At 38.1% G+C, this 19,598-nt stretch overlaps 1 pseudogene; it reads left to right on the top strand.

Annotated features, from left to right (window-relative positions):
- Positions 1-15,075, top strand: part of LOC138239382 (uncharacterized) — a 76,144-nt pseudogene extending 61,069 nt beyond the window's left edge.
- Positions 15,076-19,598: the final 4,523 nt, after the last annotated feature.

The raw sequence follows: 19,598 nt of genomic DNA, 5'->3' as shown, positions 1-19,598 counted from the left end.
GAATGACCCACCATCTGATATTACTCTCAACATGATTTTGAAAACAACATTATTGAGCTTCTCAGTGCACTTAGAGAAGAGAACAATAGTCAGGTATACACTGACCCTGGTGTTTACATATGCAGCAACAAAGAAAAAATAATGTACAAAAAACATACAAAATGCATAAGTAAAGGGAAACACACACAAAAAAATGAAATGTTATTTCAGCAAAAAACAATACAGAGGCTTTCATAATAACCAACAATAACCCCAACTCACTAATCCTTCCACTATTATTTTGCAGAAAACCAAAGTATTCTTTAACGCATCAATTAACATATCAACACTTAGAACTTCCCTAAAATATGATACCCCATTATAGAATTGTATTATTTCAGAAACAAAGAAAGATACATTACTTTCTTTCAGACCATAAAAGAAACAAGACCGTCCACTTTTCCAAGGTTATGACATCTCCAGCACAATTTACAATATTAATCGGAATGAAAATATTTGAACATTTATCCTGCAATCTATTTAATATTGTACAGTTGTGAATCTTAACCAATCTGAGCTAATCCGAGTCAGCTTGGAGAGGAAAATAGAGAAGAATGTAACATTAACAGATACACACTGTCTCAGCGAGACATGAAAGACAAAGGAGTGAGAGGTATAGCTCAGTACAGTATATCAAAAAGAGTATTTAAATTATGGAAATTGTGCTAAAGGATCAAGAGTCTCTGAATCTACATTGGTTAGACTCATTAAAAAAAAAAAACATTCTAGAGTTATAATTTTAGGGGTAGACCACCAAATGCAGATGTTGATTTTGAAATTAATTTTTCCATTGCATAAATTTATGCAAAACCAAAAAGGTTCCTCTACATGGAGCAAGAAGCATGAAAGGAGCTGTGTTGGACCATATATCATTATGGAGGTTGAGAATGGACCCAGTTTGTGATCTCCTGGTCTGTGTTACTGACTTGCAATATGGTGCCATCCCTTACAATGGTATTCCTAGTGCTTTACACAGAGGCCTAAGCTGCTAGGGTTATTGTCTGGTCAAGACAACAGAAAGATTATTACAAATCGTCTTAATGCAATAATCTACCTTGAATCTGAACATCTATCCTAAAATATCAAAATGGCACCAAATGGTTAAGCAAATAAATTAAGACAACAGCAAGGAAAAGAAAACAATTTAGAAAATTATCAATAAAAAACAACAGGATCCAGTTAAAAAAAGAACACAATGAGTTGCAAGCACTGATTAAAAAAAAAAGATTTTAGGAAGGCAAATAGAGAAATTGAAATGCACATTGCAATGGAGGCTAAAACTAATAATAAAATGTTCTTTCATTACTTCAACAGCAAATGAAGCAGCAATGATGAAGTGAAATATACCCAGGATAAAAAAGGGGAAAATTCTAGACAATGAAAGAGAAATGGCTGATGTACTAAATTAGTATTTCACTCTGTTCACTAAGGAAGTTTCAACAACATACCTCAGGCAGCAGAAAGTCAAAGTTCTGTATTGAATAGTGTAGCCATAGAAAAGGCAGAAGTGGTTCTGGTACAAGAAGCACTCAAGATCAATAAATCCACAGGACCTGCATGGTAATTGGTATCTTGCCAATTGCACTCAAGGAAACAAGAGATGAAATTCAGAAATCACTGATACAATTCTTCCAACAGTCACTTAAAACAGGGACAGTGCACAGAGACGAAAAAATTGCTAATATAGTACTCATCCTAAAAAGCATGAAAAAACTAAATTAAGTAATTATAAGCCAATAAATCTCACTTCAATTATATGTAACACTGTAGAAACAAATATTAGAACTAAACTAGTGGATTATCTATACGGAAATAATATTCTGAGAAATAGTCGACATTGATTTAGGAAAGGTAGGTCTTGTCTAACCAGCTTGTTAGAGTTCACTGAACAAGCAGCAACAGTAATGGATACACACAAGGCATATGAAAATATGAACATTTTGAAAAAGTTCTTTTTAATGATTAATTCTCAAATTGCAGATATTCAGTTAAATATGAGGGTTTGGATTGAGAACTGTTTATTAAAGAGAAAACAGAGAGTATAGAAAAGGTTTGCTTATTCAAAATCAGCTAATGCAGTAAGAGGAATACTACAGGGATCTGTATTAGGATGACTCTTCTTAATTTATATGAACTATCAAGACATACTTGCAGAAGATAACAAACTACAGTAGGTAGACTAGCAAACATTGTAGATGCAGAAAATGAAATTAAAACAGAATAAATGTAATTCAAGGTAAAACACCTGGCAAATGAAGTCTAATGCAGACAAGTGTAGGGTTTTGTATGAACAGAAGGTAGTAAACAATATTGGTTTACAATATAGATTGGGTATATTGATGATCTAGAATTTCTCCAAAGAAGACATACTGTACATTTTGGGCATTTCCTACACTGACAGGCTAAAGAAACTAAACCCCTGTAGTCTTGATCAGAGAGGACTAGAAAGGGATCTGATACAAATATTCAAACTGTCTTTAAAATCAACAACGGAGCATAATCCAGGGAAACTGTTTTGACATGCATTTGAAACCAAGAAACAGGAAACACTTCAAAGAGTTGTAACCCTGATATCCTGGTTTCTTTCAAGAAATGGCTAGATAAAATGATATCATTTACTATTTACTATCAAAACAGGTTAGAAGTGTCAAATGGTCTCCTCTCCATTATAACTGCTCTGAAGTTCTTATGTATTAGAGCTCCTGTTTAAGAAAAACTGTCCCAAGTACAGTATTTATTACCTGGTTTGAATCATTACAAATTGGTCTAGCAATATTTCATTCAATTATGAAATAGTGGAACATGCATTGCCAGGAGCTAAGATGCATTGAGTAATGTCCATATACTGTATATGCAGAAAATACCAGCTTGCCCAGTGTAATTCAGGACACAGCAGGAGGTCAAAAATCCCCTTATCAAAAATGGGCTCAGCTTCCATAACAACATGAGCCACATCTGATAAGTGGGATGTACATGTGCTGTCAAAATGATATTATATCTTGTGGCAGACATACTTGGTAAATGTCCAATAAACACATTAGTATTGACTTTAAGAAACATGGTAATGAGATTAAATTTTCACGCATCTTTGTTTGGGGGTGTTCATCACTTTTTGCAGTTATTAGAATCTAATGACTTTACAGGTATTGTTTTATGTAACATTTCATAGGTTGTATTTTGCATTGCTGCCTCACAGCTCTGGGACCACGGGCTCAGTTCTGGACCTGGGGTACTATCTGTATGAGGTTTGTATGTTCTCCCTGTGTTTGTGTGGATTTCCTCAAAGTAATCTGGCTTCCTCTCACAGTCCAAAGATATACCAGTAAAGTAATTAATTGACTTTTGGGAAAACTGGCCCTGGTGTGAGTGTGTGCATGTTTATATTGTATGTATTCTGCAATGGACTGGTGTCCCATCCAGGGTGTATCTTGCCAATTTACAGCCTTCATTTAAATTTGTGAATTAGTTTACAGTAACAAGCCCTGCTTGGATCAATCTTAGATCAATTTGAAGAGGTTGGAAATATAACCAAGATTTGTTTTATTTGACAGGAACAGTATAACAAAAACAAAGAGGGCCTAACAGTCAAGAGAAAAACATGCATCAATTCACTTTTCACAAAGTTCTCAAAAAGTGAACATAACGTAAAGTGACCCTATGCCTTGACAAATGTACTGTACAGTAGATGTATTATTTGCTCGATAACCAGCAGTTAATGACACTATTTCATATGTTAGTTGTCGTTAAATAATTAAGTGGACAAAAAGCTTCAAATGACCTATGAATGTTTAGAAAATATTTAATGGACCTATTGTTTGGGGGAAAATAGGAAAGAGAAAATCAAGGAGAACAAGAGATACCTTTCCAATTGTATTCCGAAAAACAAACATTTTAAAAAATCTATAAATAAAATGATCTGCTTGAAATCATTTATAAATCAGGTGTTTTGTTATTTTATACAGATATACCTTCTAAATTTGCACTTTATTTATTATTTATTAGAATCTTAAACAGGGACTGCAATATTGAATTACATTTAGCTATAATATGTACTTCTACATTATGGTCAAAACAGCGGCACAGATAATGGGTTTTTAAGGAGACAGACATCCTCTCAATAAAATACATAAAATTAGGTTGCTTGAAAACACACTGCAGACATCTCAAGACATTTTCCAGTATCCATTTCTGTTTCATTTATAGTACACAAATGTTATTGTGAAACAAACTATTAAAAGAAAAAGTTAATGGGATACCTTGAACAATATATGAAAAACATACTGGTGAGTTACAGTAATTGGCTTGTGGAAAATCTGTCTTGCATTTGATGCTTCTCTTGATATACTCCGGCTCCTCCACAACCCTGAATTGGATCAAGCAGTTAGAAAATGGATTAATGGATAGTATGTTATTAGCAAATTGTTGTATTGTTATTTAAAAGTTATTAGTTGTTATAAGAGGTAAGCGTGTATGTGCTGATGGAGGCTTATTTGGCATGAATATTGGCAGCATTTAATAAATCATAATAAATATAGTTGATTGAATCATAGTTAATAACGTCGAGAGTGCGTGCCCTGCTTTTTTCATTGTTCCTGTTGGACACTTATTAACACTGAGTGGCATTCTTTTTCTTCTATATCTTAAGTGTATGATTTTAACAAAATGCTATGTTTGGATTTTTTTTTCATTTGAGCATTTCCAGTATTTTTAACAATATACTTGAAGAACAATTCTTCCAATATTTAAAAGTATATTCTGTAGTTGTAATTGAAAAAGTGCAGACTATTCACAACGCAGAAGGGAGATGTGTGTTAAAATAAGAAACTGGAAAGTTTGTTACAATTATTCAGTCTTACCTGCAGACTATCCCACAGCATGATTTTTGTACTGTATATGTTTTGTTTTTTAGAGCATATGTTAGCTACTTAATGCAGGGGGATTCCCTCTAACAACACAGTAAACCAATTTCCGACACACGCCCAAAGGCTACTGATTTTTTTTTAATTATTTGACATCGACCTTCCTAACCTCACTTCAGGGAAATTAAGCACTGTGTATTCACACCAAATGTTTTTAAGGAGATATACCTTGGGTTCAATAGCACGTCTATTATATAGGAACAAGTAATAGGTTTGTTCCATGCTGAAAAAAAAAGAAGAAAAAACATAACGTTTCGGCCATGGAGGCTTCTTCAGGTGTGAGAAAGACAAGGCAGTAAGCAAAGGTAATGTAGGGGGAGAACAAAGGCTGGAAGACAGGAGGAGCGAGAGGCGGGTGCAGTGGACAGAAAGAGAGGCCAATCAAGAGGTGTGAAGACAGAATAGGCGTAGAGAGGTGTGAAATGAAACCTCCAATGAACGGAGAAAATTTAGAACGAAAGTAGTCTGTTGTTAAGAGAAGGGGGAAGGTGTGATCCTAGCTGCAGGATAATTTTGGTTTCTGTAGTCTTTCTGATGTACTGTATGAGTTCAGAAAACTGTCTTTGAGAACAGAGACGGAGAGATTAGAGTGGTCATGGCCATCAGAGGCGAAATGTGAAACAATGGGCTTGGAGAGATCTTTGATCTTCACAGCCCTAACATGTTCTCTGAAGCGGTCTCCAAGTCTCCTTCCTGTTTCTCCAATGTAGATGGCTGGACATTTACTGCAAGAGATAGAGTAAATAAGGTTGCTGGAGGTACAAGATGCCATCTGGGTGATCCGGAATTGTCCTGAGGGGCCTTGAATGAGTTTGGTGTTAGATGTGTACTTGCAGGTGATACAGGAAGCTCTGTTGCAAGGGAAAGTGCCTGGTGTGGATGGTTGCTGAGGGCAGTCAAGGGAGCTGTGAACAAGAAGGTTGCGCAGATTAGGTGGTCGGCGATATGAGATGATGGGGCGGTCAGAAAAGAGGGCCCCAATGGAGGGATCATCCTGTAGGATGGAAAAGTTGTCGTTAATAGTCCTGGGGATAGGACGTGTGTTGGGGCGGTAGGGAAGCACCAAAGGAATGCGGTTGTTACGGCAGGAGTTCCTGATTGAGTTGATGGTCCGAGGGGTGTTTTTGGCTCGGCAAGGGCCCTATCAATAACACTGCTGGGGTATCCTCTGTTGATGAAAAAGGAGTACATTTTGAGGGCTTGCTTCTGGAAGTCGATGTCGTTGCTGCATAATCGTCGTAGCTGAAGGAACTGTGAAAAAGGGAGAGAGTTTTTAGTGTGTTTGCGGTGAAATGAGCTATACAGGAAATAGCTGTATGAATCCATGCATTTGTCCAGCGTGTGCTTGAGGGCTGTAAGGCCTTCATTATGGGGAATAACTGTGTAAAGAGATATGATGTCCATAGAAAAAATGTAGCATTCGGGGCCCTGAAATTGGAAATCATTAAAAAGTTGGAGCGTGTGGTTGGTGTCCTTGATGTATGAGAGAAGACCTTCAACCAGCGGTCTCATGAGGCTGTCGAGAAAGGCCCAGATGTAAGTAGTTGGACAGTTGCATGATAATACGATGGGGCATCCAGGGGTGTCCGGTTTGTGGATTTTGTGGAGAAGGTAAAATTGAGATACCTGCGGATGTCCAATGATGAACCAGTTCGCCTCCTGGGGGAGCTCCTTACTGCTGATAAGAAGGGAGATGGTGGTGTAGTGGTTTGATGGGTTTACTGAGACAATTATTAATTGTAGCAGTAATCACGAGGTTGTTCGTTGGGGCTTTTAGAAAATCAATCGTCAGAACAACTAACAACGCACACACACGGGTTCAATACACGAGATACATTTATTAATATAAACTGTGCACCAAGCATATACTAGTCTGCCTGGATACGAGCGGCGGACCTTACTGTGAGGGTTATCAATATACAAGGTATATAATCTCGAAGAGATGCAAACACAAAGAGATACACAACAGAGAATACATGTCAATATATATAATGTTCGGTTACCAAGTCGCTAATCAGTGTTATTACCCACTGTTACTCTAAACTCGGAAGTAAATACATTACTCATGAATTAAATTGATAACAACTTGTGTTGAGGTACAATTGAATTCTCGAGACGCAATGTAGAACATGGGGTTTACTTATCCACTGTGTATGGATTTGGAATTTCCCGGCACGAACACCAAACCAGCTGACAGGCTCTGTTGCAGCCTCTGTTCCAGCGGTTGTCCAATGGGCGTTGTCACGGCGTCCTCTGGCTACCGGCCAACCAATCGAGGTGTAGCTCGGAGTAGGACGGGCGGAGGAATCTGACTGCGACACGCAGGGCAGTTGTTGCTCCGAGGGGATCTACCAGCAGTCCGGCTGGCTAGTAGAAAGTCTCTATGCACAGAGTGTGACCGCGAGTCCTCACAAGTCACTCTTTTGCCTGGGAAGAAGCTGGTTCGTTCCCGGTCCAGCGCTGCTTCTGAATAAGCTATTTAGGTTGTCGACGAGGGTCCAACTGTAGGCTGCCGTTGATCAAGAGGAGCATTCATGTTGGTAGAATTCTGAGTACGTACGGGATCCTCGGCCTCACGCTTAGAACAAAGTCCAAGTCCCTTTGCAGACAACAGCAGTTGTCACGTGATTGTCTCTGAGGATGCGCGAAAATGGCCAAGGAGAGCCCAGAACTGAGCTTGCGCTCCCTTTTTGATCAAGACCCAGATGTGTGCTGATTGGTTGAGAGTTTGGCGGGCATTGGAGACCCACGTGGTATTACCACGCCCTGCCAGTCCCTGATTGGTTGGTCAAGGTGAGATATAAGTCACTTACTCTTGACACTTAAGAATGCAGTCCAGATGTCCATTCTGCACTCCCTAGACTGATAGGCGCCAATGGATGACCATTTATCATGATAGCCAGGCTTAGCTAAGTGCATCCCCGTCTGGGAGCTGTCCCTTATCAAAAGAAAACATCTTAAATCAGCCTGCATGAATACTTTCTCTGTGAAGATGGAGGGTGAGATGGGGCCTCATTTAGGACCGCATACCAATGCTTAATTCTGTCTTATTAACAAGCATTGCCACTACAGTGGAAACCACTTCCTTTTGGTAGTAAGTGGTAGGGTCCCGTTGGAGAGGGAAGTAGGCAGAAGTGTCAGTTAGTTGTCTAGAGTCTTCAAAGATATATAGGTCCTTACGCCACACCACAACAATGCCTCCTTTGTCCCCTGGTTTGATGACAATATCATCTCTGTTGCGGAGAGTCTGGAGCACCTGAATTTCTCCTTGGGTGAGGTTGGACCTGTGTTTACTGGGTTAATGAAATAATCAACTGGTGGAAAAAGGGCCAGAGGTGAGAGTCCAAAAGCTCTGTTTGGGATTAATGTTGTTAATGACATCAATAACCTGATTGTTGTCAGCTGCCTGTGAAGAGGAATTGTCAGTAAAATGTGCTCTGAGGTGTCTATTATATATATGCATTTCACTTAAAAAGAAGAAAGTTTACCAGGCATAGACAAAGGAACCCATTTTCCTCACCTTTACATTTATTTATGAAGCAACCCCATCCAGTCCTGGAAAGACTGTATAAACATTTTAATTATTGATATTTTCACTACTGAGAAACACTAGGGATCTATAAGCAAGCTCTTATATCTGTTTTGCCATTCCCAAATGGACAATGTGCAATACAATTAAAATAAAAATACACAGACATAAATGGTTCTACTAAATTACAACCTCGTTTTTCAATGACTACTGACTTTTTTTTCAAATAATTAATAGACTAACCATATATCTACTGGCAGGAAGAAGTTTTTATTTCATTTGCAAAATGTCTTGTCTGGACTTCATGTATGTTTATCTTGTGCCAGCATCAGAACGTACTCTTCTCATAGTGTAAACAGCAATTCATACAGTATTTGTTATATACACAACCTACATCACGCTTTCAAAACCAAATAAAATAGATAATATCAAAGAAAATGGAATGCATGGATTCAAAACATTAACTTAGGCAAACCATAATTAATTTAGGAGCACATAATTATCTCATCTAGATGTAAATCCTCCATTTATGAAGTTCTGTATTTCTCAGTACTGTCTTCTATTATTTGTACTATAATAAACGTATTCCTATTTACTTCATTAATTCATCCACAGTCGAAAAGGGATGAAAGCATTCCCCTCTTGAAAAAAAACTTGCCTTAATCAATATTAATTTTCAAATTTTAGGCCTATTTGAAAACTACCATTTTTAGCAAACCTATCAGAACATGTGGTAGCGTCCCAATTGGTTACTCATGTCTAATTTCTTGTTGAAATCTTTCAATCAGGGTTTAGGGCGAACCAAAGTACTGTAACAGCCTTGGTGAAAGTTTTTAATGACTTTCTTATCTCTGCAGATGCTGGCTTTCCCTCCCTTCTCATACTATTAGAACTTTCAGCTATATGTAAATCATACCATTCTGATTAACGGACTGGAACATTATGTGGGTCATAACAATCATATACTGCAGTGCTTTAAGTCTTACCTTTTTTACAGACAACAATTTGTTAGCCTTGGTGACTTTAAAACAGATCCTGTCACTGTCATCTCTGGAGACTCTCAGGGCTCAGTCCTTGGCCCTTACCTTTTCGATATTTATACAGTATGTTGCCATTAGGCCAGGTTATCAGAAAATATAGTGGTGAGTTCCACTGTTATGTTGATGATGCTCAGATCTACCTGAATAACATCACCTAATCCTGAAATTGCTTGTTCAGTACTAATCAAATGTGTTGAAGATATACAGTTGTCTATCCACAACTAAACAAGAATAAGTCTGAGATGATGTTAATTGGTTCTTCCCTTCAAGTCGCAAAATTACACTCTTCATTGATAAAAAATTGTTCACTTTTAATCTTTTCTCTGCTAGACTATTACAATGCTGTGCTAGCTTGATCATCCAATAAATTTATTGGGAAACTACAGTATGTACAGAAATGTGTTGTTCAAGTTCTGGTGAAGTCTAAAAAATCCAAATATATTTCTCCTCCCCTGTGATTGAAAACATGTACTGGCTACCATTCTCTTAGAGGAATGATTTTAAAATTCTTTGTTGACCTGCAGTACTGTATTAGGTGCTGCATGGTATTTCTCTTGTGTATCTTCCATACACATTCCATTTCAAAATTAATTTCCATAGATTCAACCATGAAGAAGATGCTTTCAAAACAATTAAGGTTAAAGGCTGCACATCAGGAGATAAGCATATGAAACATTTCAAAAAGGCTTATCATTTAGAAGTTGTAGACAACCGCATACTGCCTAAATCAGACTATCCCTCCAGACCTTTGCAGGTTGAATGGTGGGAGTGAACTGTAATTTGCGATGGCAGGGGTGCGGCTCTGCTGCTCTTTACAGTACAATGTTTTTTGTGCTGAGTGTGTTTGTGTTTAATATAATTTTGATGTTCTTGATACAAGTATGAACAATTTGTATCAAAATTGTTTGTTTTCATTTATACAGTTTTTTGAGAACTTTCAGGGACAATGGTGTCAGTTTGTACCAGCAAACATTTATTCTGTACTCAAGAGACAAAATAGATGCTGTTGAACTAAATCCCAGCCTTGTCTTAAATCGTCCAAAAAGCAAGTGCAAAAAGCAAGTAAAACTTTAAAACTTTAAAAAAAAAAACTTTAAAAAAGAGATCAAAGAGAAGAGTTTTGAGAAATCAGTTGAGGAGACATAACCTGTTCAAATGTTAGATCTTTGATTAATAAAATGGATAAGATGAGAGCACATCTGAAATTTGATGATCTTTTCCATCAGAGCAATGTGATTTATTTTACTGAGATTAGACATAATGAGGACAATGCAAATGTCAATGTTGAAGGCTACATTGTTGTTCGGGCATACCAGGACAGAATATCTTCACAGAAATCCATCGGAGGAGGATTTGGTATTTTTATTGATAATGTCTGGGCAATGCAATTCCATAGACCATTTTATCTCCCACTTGAGTTGAATTACTATTTTTCTTGCTTATGTACTGGGACCAAATAAGTAGGAAGCTGCCGAAGCCATTTTACAGAATCCTGATTCCGTGCTTTACCAATTGGCAGAACACCCAAAGTTTGTTAGTTGGACTGTGATCCCCATAAACTGACAGACACCTTTAAGAAGTTATCTGCAGTTATTCCAACTAAGACTGTTAAAATGTTCCCTAATAATAAACCATGGCTCTCAAAAGAGCTGTAGAAGTATCTGAAAGATAAGAAAGTTGAATTTCTGAAAGGGGTGGATGTGGTAAAGCAAAAAGAGGGAATTTAGATGTAAAGTTTTCAGAGCTAGGGTAGAGTTTAAGGATACAGGAAAAGGTTCTACACAGGTAATGCAAGGCAAGCACTGGAAGGGCTTAATACAATGATAGGCAGAGAGAGGAAGAAGCAGAATGTAAACATTTTAGATTATGAAAACTTTGTCAATGAATTAAGTAAGATTTATTGTGAGAGATTCAAGGATATAATGCAATAATATTTGTAATCAAACATTAAGTTTTGATCCCATTCAGTTATCTGAGAGGGAGGTAGAAATTTGCCTCTCTAAAATTAAACCTAATTAAGTACCAGGGCCTGACGGCTTAAGAGGTAGAGTGCTCAAATTGTGTTTTTATCAGCTTAAAGCTGTTCTTGCTCAGCTTCAGAGTCAGATTAATGTTTGCATTGTTCTAAACTTATGAAAAACATCAACAGCATTACCTGGGCTTACAGTTTCAACACTTTTTAAGGACTTTAGAGCAGTAGCCCTCACTCAACTTCTAGCCAAGTGCATGGATAGGGTGCTTATCAACCAGCTTACATCCACACTGAAAGAGACCAACTTAATCCCTTACTGTCCTATCAGGCATATAGGGTGACCGAGGATATGACTCTTACTGTAGTTGATGGAATAGCAAAGAACCTCAACATCCAAAGACATTTGCATATGTTCCAGCTCACCTTTTAAAACTATGCAAATTGACATTCTTTTAGAAAGACTTCTTATGCTTAATGTGATTGGCAGTCTTATTCTTTGGATTAAAGATTTTCTTTTGGATCATCCTCAGAGGGTTTTGTTTTAATGGAGTATACTCAGACTAATTGGATTTAAGTACAGGGGCACCTCAGGGCTGTTTTTTGTTGCCGTAGCTTTTTTCAGTTTATATAAATGAGAACTGTTTATAGTGCTAATGATAAACTGATCAAAGATGCAGAAGATATGGCTCTTTTAGGCTTTCTGATGAAATATAATCACATACAGTATACAAGGATGCATATTTTGACCGGGTGAATGTACAGTTTCAAAACTTGTCCCAGACAAGTAATTTGGAAATGAATGCGCCAAACAAAAATTAACTTATTTCACAACTAACTATTGAAGAAAACTGTAATTTCAATCCTGTCACACTTAATAATCAGCAGGTGGACAGAGTGGAACATTTTTTTATATTTAGGAACATTTATTTATAAGACACTTACTTTTGAACCCAAAAAATGTGAGTATCATTAAGAAGGCCAGTCAGTGCTTCTTTTAATTAAGGATTAAAATAATTTGGCATTAACAAGTACATTCTTAAGGTGGCATAGAACAGCGTGGTAGAAATTGTTTTATCTTTTAATATAGCAGTATAGTATGGGAACCTGTGTATGAAGTGCAGAAACAAGCTTTCTAGAATAGTTACTTTTGCTGGGAAGGTGATTGGCAAGCCACGTTTCATGTCCCCAGAGCTGTTAGAAAAAGTCCTTTATCCCATACTTCATACAAGTACTGAACACAAGCTGTTCATGATATTTTATTTGTTTGTACCAGCTATCTGCGTTATGATTTGATTTTATCTGTTAATGTATGCTTTTTATGTCTTTTGGTATGTGTTCTTTTATGGTTGCTAATGAGTGGTATGTGGTATATTTTAATTAATTGTATGATCTCTAATTGGGAAACCTGAGACAAATTTAATGGACAATAAAGTTAATGTAATCTAATCAAATCTAAAGTGAGGAGCTGGACAAGAAGAAAACTGGTTCTGGTCAGAAATGCCAATGTGAGGCTCAGAGCAATTTTGAATTAATTAGATTCCATTGTCTGAGATGAGAGAAAATGTTCATGGGTGAACATTATCCCAGTCAATCACAAAGGATTGTATGGAATTGAATAAGAACATCTCACATCCTGCATGGGGACTTAATAAATCACCTAGATTATACTGCACATGTGGCAAAAACATTTGTAATCAGACAAGAGAAAATGAGTACTTTTCAGTTGAAAAATAAATTGCTACATCCAACATAATCCCAATTTACTGTACAGTAGTGCATCAAACAGTCCACACCATCCCTACTGTCAAGCATTGTGGTGGCAGGATTATGTTATAGTTCTGCTTCTCATCATCAGAGGCTGGGAGGTTGTAAAGAATCATGAAAACATACTGTACTGTAGATGGAGCATAGTACTGGCAAAGCTTAAACAAAAACTTGCTTCAAACCTGAAAGTGAGACAACAATTTATCAGTACAGAAGGATTATAAACCAAACCACAAGGTCAAAGCTACACCAGAGTTGCTTAAGAATTAATTTCCTTGAGAGACCCAGTCAAAATCCTGACTTGAACTTTTTTAAGAATCTGTGGAAATTCTTGAAAACTGCTGTCCATAAGTGACCCCAAGCAACGTGACATGGCTTGAGCAATTATGCCAAAACGTATTGGCAAGACATGCACTAAGCCAATACAAAGTGTACAAAGTTGCTAGAGCCTTATCCAACACATTTGTGGCTGTAGTTTAACTGCCATGAAAGGTGTTTCCACCAAATAGTGAGTTCATGGGTCTGAATATTTATGAATTCAACATAATTAATTTTGTTCTGTTTAGTTTTTGCTGACATTTACTGGAATATATCTTGCCCTCAGAAAGCTTCAGTATGATCATTCAAGTTTTGATTTTAATATTTTAAAAAGGTTTATGCATCCTTTTCTATTTTCAGTAAAGGCATTACCATAGGAAGGGTCTGATTGCTTTTGCAAGGCACCACATTTAGATTAGAAATTTCCTGTAAGTGGAGTAGAAACCATCACTCAAACGTTTTGAAAAAAAAAAACAGATATTGTATAATTGAGGGAATGGAACTACAGGGTTGATTTAGGTCTGTGTGTTTAGGAAATGATTGAAGGTCATGAGGCCAATGAAAAAAATCCCAATTTTAATGGCATTGTGCTGTGTTTATTTTGATTTGGAGAAAGCGTTCGATCGGATCCCACATGAGCTCATCTGGCATGCCTTGTGATCACACAACGTCCCCGAGGCCTACGTCCAATGGGTCCAGCTGCTTTACCACAATGTCACCAGCGTCGTCCAAGGCCCGGTGGGCACTTCACTGCCTTTCGCCATAAACGTCGGTGTTCACCAAGGATCAGCCCTTTCACTCCTGCTCTTTGCGCTCTGCATGGACACAGAGACGGCCGACCTCCAGCCACCTTACCCGTGGTTGCTGCTCTACGCCGACGATGTCTTCTTGACGGATGAAGAATGCCAAGAGCTCCAACACCAAATGCAGAGATTGAAGATCTGACTGGAAGAGCATGGAATGCGGCTGAACACCAAGAAGACCGAGTACATCGAGTGTGGCCCTCAAACTGATGGAACTATCAGCATCAACGGTGAAGACCTCAAGGAAGTGCCGCAGTTTAAATACCTCAGCTCCATCATCAGCAGCGACGGCAACACCCTCCCAGACGCCAGGGCCGAGGCAACGCGGTGTGGATGAAGTGGTGCCAGGTCACTGGCGTTCTCTGCGATCGCCAGATGGCAAACTGACTCAAAGCCAAAGTTTACAAGACCGTTGTCCGTCCTGTCGCCCTGTATGGATCGGAATGCTGGCCAGCAGCTTCCAGGCATGATGAGGATGACCTGGTGGTGTCTTGCCCTAACAAGATTTGACCACGTCCTCAATGACGATGTCTGTCGACGCATGGGAGTGGGACCAATAACGGAGAAAATGCTAGAAGGAAGACTGCGATTGTATGGACATGTGATGAGAAGTGGCGAGCACATGGTGGCATGGACAGCGATGCGACTGAGCCCGCAGGCCCAGGAAGCGGTGGATGGATTGGATGACTGAAGACATGTGGAAAGTGTATGTCGCCCCGGAAGACACCTATGACCACGCCAAATGGAGACGGGCGTGCCGACAAGTGGACCCTGCTGATGCGGGATTAACACTAGGATGAAGAAGTACTGTTTATTTTGATGCTGGAAGGGAGACATTAGATACCCTGTATTTTGTGCACTACAGTGGTGTTATACAGTAATAGTCCACTCACAGTATTTACCTGGAAAGAAAAAAAAGTTTTCAAAGTGATCATCATTATCATCAATCTTTGTATTAAAAAAGTACTTTTCAATAAGAGGAATCCAAGTTACTTTGGAAGGAGAAGGGATTCAACTTAACCTCCACTGAAGTTCAGCGCCCTCCACAATAGCACAAGACACCTGCAAATGCAACCAACTCAATACACAGCAAGTAAGGTGGAGAACCAAAAAAGCACTAAGCCAACTGAAACTACAAGTGATATTTCTTGTAGTAAGTGGTGTACTTCACTTCAAGGTAAAGGTCTTACAATTTGGACTAATATCCAATCAATTGGAAGACAAAAGGACAGCCATTCTTGTGAATTATCATTGCCCAAAGCCTCAGCTATGGATGTGGTACAAAATGAAGATGACGATGGAAATCTTTTCATTAATGTCCAGAGTGAGGATGAGCTATAATCTACATGGCAATTTTCTGCTGCAAATATGTATTTTAACTTCATGACAGTGTTTTACTAACAATGGATCTTTCTATATTTATAATTTAAATGAAATTCTCAGGGGAATAAAAGGGATTTTGTATTGATAGTTTCTTAATTTACAAATTCTAATTACAATTTGTGTAGAATTTGTCCTAGAACCCACCATTTCCATAATATAAATCTAAGGATGCAGTACGATAGCTCCAGCAAAAACAGAGATCCCTGACAGGCAGTGCAGAGCAAACAAAACTCAAAGTTCTATCTGAATTAAGTGCTATGGGCTATAGTGTATGTCAGATTATGAGGAACTGGCTAGGGGCTGTGTTAAATCACTTCATGGCATAGAGGGAGGCCAAGGACTGATGTGTCTGGCAGTTATAACACATTTTAGTGTTTAGTAAGATACATAGTATCTTAGTGTTTAGTAAGATAATTACTTTATCTATATTTAGAAATCCTAGTTATATTAGAATCAATCAATTCTAACTTTAATATAGTATTAAACTCAAATTTACAGCAGAACCAAACATGTTTGATGATTTACCAGGTTCAGAGCTTTCTTTTTTAGAAGATTTAGAATGACTATTTTCCTCATACAGTATTTACTCATTTCAGAATTGCCAAATCGTCTCAGGTTACAACTACTTTGAAACTTACAGTACAACGACTCGCAGGGGAGACAGAAAGAGTGTAGGCAGACTCCTCCAAACCACCCACATTCAAAACATTCATCTTTTAACACATTTCATAAGTACAAAAGAAAGGTTACAAAATGAGGGGAGGCCATTTGGCCTATATTGTCCATTTGGTTGTTACTAGTTAATTGAGCCAAGAATCTTGCATTTCAGCTTCAACAACATGGCTTCCACTTTTGTGGATTTGTTTCTCAAGAAATGCACTAAATTTGTCAAAAGTTAGTTTGTTTTAGATTTTGAACCTTTGGACTAAGTCCCAATTTAGTATTTTCTGTTGGAGAGTAAAAACTCTTATAGCTCAAAGTTGAACCACGGAGGTTGTAAAATGTGTGCCATTCTGAGCTATAATTTACAGACCAATGCCCCAGAATGATGGATGATGACATCTTTCTCATTAATCCTTCAGATGAGACACTAAACTGACTTCTTGGTCATTAGAACTCATGGTATTGTAGCGGCAATGCTTATAACAGGATTATTAATGCTTATAATATAACAGAATTAAGTGTTGCTGTGCTTTCCTAAATGAGGCCCCATCTCTCTTCCTCATCTCTGTGGTCCAGCCAGAAAGAGACTATCCATGTAGTTTATGATTTAGTGTTTTCTCTCTAATAAAGAGCAGCTCCCAAATGGGGATGCGCCCAGCCATGCCTGGCTATCATGATTGTCACAGGGAAGGTAGGAGGGGTGCCCAAGTGAGTCCTTTTAAAACAGAATGATGGCTCAGCCACAATTGCACTTAGGTGCAAAAGTGATGGTACGCATGCACCACGCAGCATTGACGCTACAAACCAATCTGAAAACGGGTATCGGGTTTGGACCAATGAGGCCACCATACCCGAAAGTCAGACTGCAACACGAAAAAAGACGACAAACAAGCAGACAGAGCGCTCTCTCACACAGCTAAGTACAAATAAACAGAATCATAATGATAGACCTTCAGAGTTTGTGTTTGTGTCCCTACAGATAACAGGAACTGATTTTGAAATAGAATGTGGTAATGTTTTGCATGTATTTAATGGGAAACTTCGAGCCTAGCCCTGAGTGTGCATCCTCATGGAAAGTGGATGCATGAATGTGTGTAACTTAAGTTGGATAATTCGTGTCATGTACAGTACCGTCTGTGGACAGTGACAGAGATCCATCTGTCACAATGATCAATGGCCATTAGCGGCGCCCTTCTGTCTATGAGATTCTTGGGAACATCTGGATTGCAGTCCTAAATGTTAGAGGTCATTGTTACTCATCTCTTACCTTGCCCAACCAATCAAGGACCTGCAGGACATGGTAACCCCATGTGGGTCTCAATGCCCGCTAAACTTTCGACCAATCATAAAACGAATAATTTTTATTCAGAAGTAGTGCTACACTGGAAGCAAACCAAGTTTCTCCCCCCTAAAGAGTGACACTCCTGTGCACAAAGAATTCCTAGTTACACTCAACGCTAACTAGACAGTCCCTGAGAGAGACACACTATCTTGCATGGCTGACAGCAGAAATCTTTCCTCTTCCTAACTTCTTGTAACTCCAGGCTGCACCAGGACTGGTTGGTCGGGAGTAAGAGGACACCGAAAGGACTACAACTGGACGTTGTCGCAACAGAGGCTGCCAGCTGGTCTTTGGTGTCTGTGCCGGGAAACCCAAATCTCGAGGATTAAAATGTTACCTCAACACAAGTTGATATAAATTTAATTCATATGAGTAATGTACAGTATTTACTTTTGAGTATCTACTGTAGAAGTGATATGCATTAGGCTGGACTAATTAAAAAGTATACACGAATGGTACAGTATACTGAAGTATATTCTTTGTATCTCTTTGTGTTTTGCATCTCTTCATGATTACTTTGCATTTTGATAACCCTCACAGTATGCCATCTGTATCCAGGCAGACTGTTATATGTTTTATATGCACAATTTAAGTATTAATAAATGTATCTGGTGTATTAAATCTGTGTGTGTGCGTCACTGATCGATTGATTTTCTAATAGCCATAAAAGAATCACCTCGTAGTTTCTGCTACAATTGATAAATTGTGATGAATTCACAAAACTCCTACAGTATTTTTCCAAAGAGCAGGGGTGTGACTTTTGTGTCCTGGCTAAACCCTACTCTAAATGTATACAATCTAGTCTTCCTAAGGTTCCTCTTATTTTATTTGGTAAAACAATTTCTTACTTATCTGTCTGATCTGTTCTATAGTGAGGGTAATGGTGCATACTGGCTTCTTGTTCAATGTCTAGGTGGGTGGAGAACTTCAGTAAAGGGCCTTGGGGTCAATTCATCCATAATCCAACCACTGCATCCAGTACATGCAGTAGGGGAACCAGAGACTCTTGGCAAGCAACAGTTGCAAGGCAGGGATGCATCCCAGACGGACGCCAGTTCTTCACAGGGCACAAACACAAAAACAAAATAATGGCCTCTTTCAAACTTATGAACACAGCTTGAATGGGACATTTTAAATGGCTGTTTTGTGAGAAAGAGCAATGGATATACTGTTCATATCGTGATCATGACTAAATGGTATTCAGTGTTTTACTTGTTTGTAAAATGTTTTTAAAATTTTCATAATAGTTTAACTTATATTAGTATATTCATTAATCCACCTTTAATAATATGAGAATATAATTTTTTTTATTAATCAACAAATTAAAATAATCTCTAACACATACAATAATAAAATTAAATACACTAATTTAGATTTAATACTATGTTTTACAGCCTCTTTGTGAGGATTATATTAATGTTAAACCATTGAACAATACAGTTAAATTTTTCCTTTGACTTTAGAGCCATGGAATTGGAAGATCATAGAATTCAGTTAGAATGACCACTAGGGATTCAAATGTTCATAGGCAAATGTCATGGCTCATCCATTCTGAATTGTAAAATATCATATAAACTATGTATACATGCAAGTTTGAATTCCATTTGCCAGTAGACCACCTGCACACCTTCATTTGTACCATTTGTTGACATTTTGGGGAAGGTCAGAGCTCAGTAAACACATCAATGTTCCATCTGGCTTGCTTATGCTTCTCCCATGACACTGCTTTGCAGTTTTGTGCATACATTGGATAAATATGTTTCTCTGGTAAGCGTCCATGTTCCTCGACAGATACTATTTATATCATTTGCTAATGATGTGCACAC

The sequence above is a fragment of the Lepisosteus oculatus genome, chromosome 6 (assembly GCF_040954835.1).
Source record: "Lepisosteus oculatus isolate fLepOcu1 chromosome 6, fLepOcu1.hap2, whole genome shotgun sequence".
Lineage (NCBI taxonomy): Eukaryota > Metazoa > Chordata > Actinopteri > Semionotiformes > Lepisosteidae > Lepisosteus > Lepisosteus oculatus.
The sequence above is the reverse complement of the archived record's forward strand: the minus strand, read 5'-3'. Positions and strand labels throughout refer to the sequence as shown.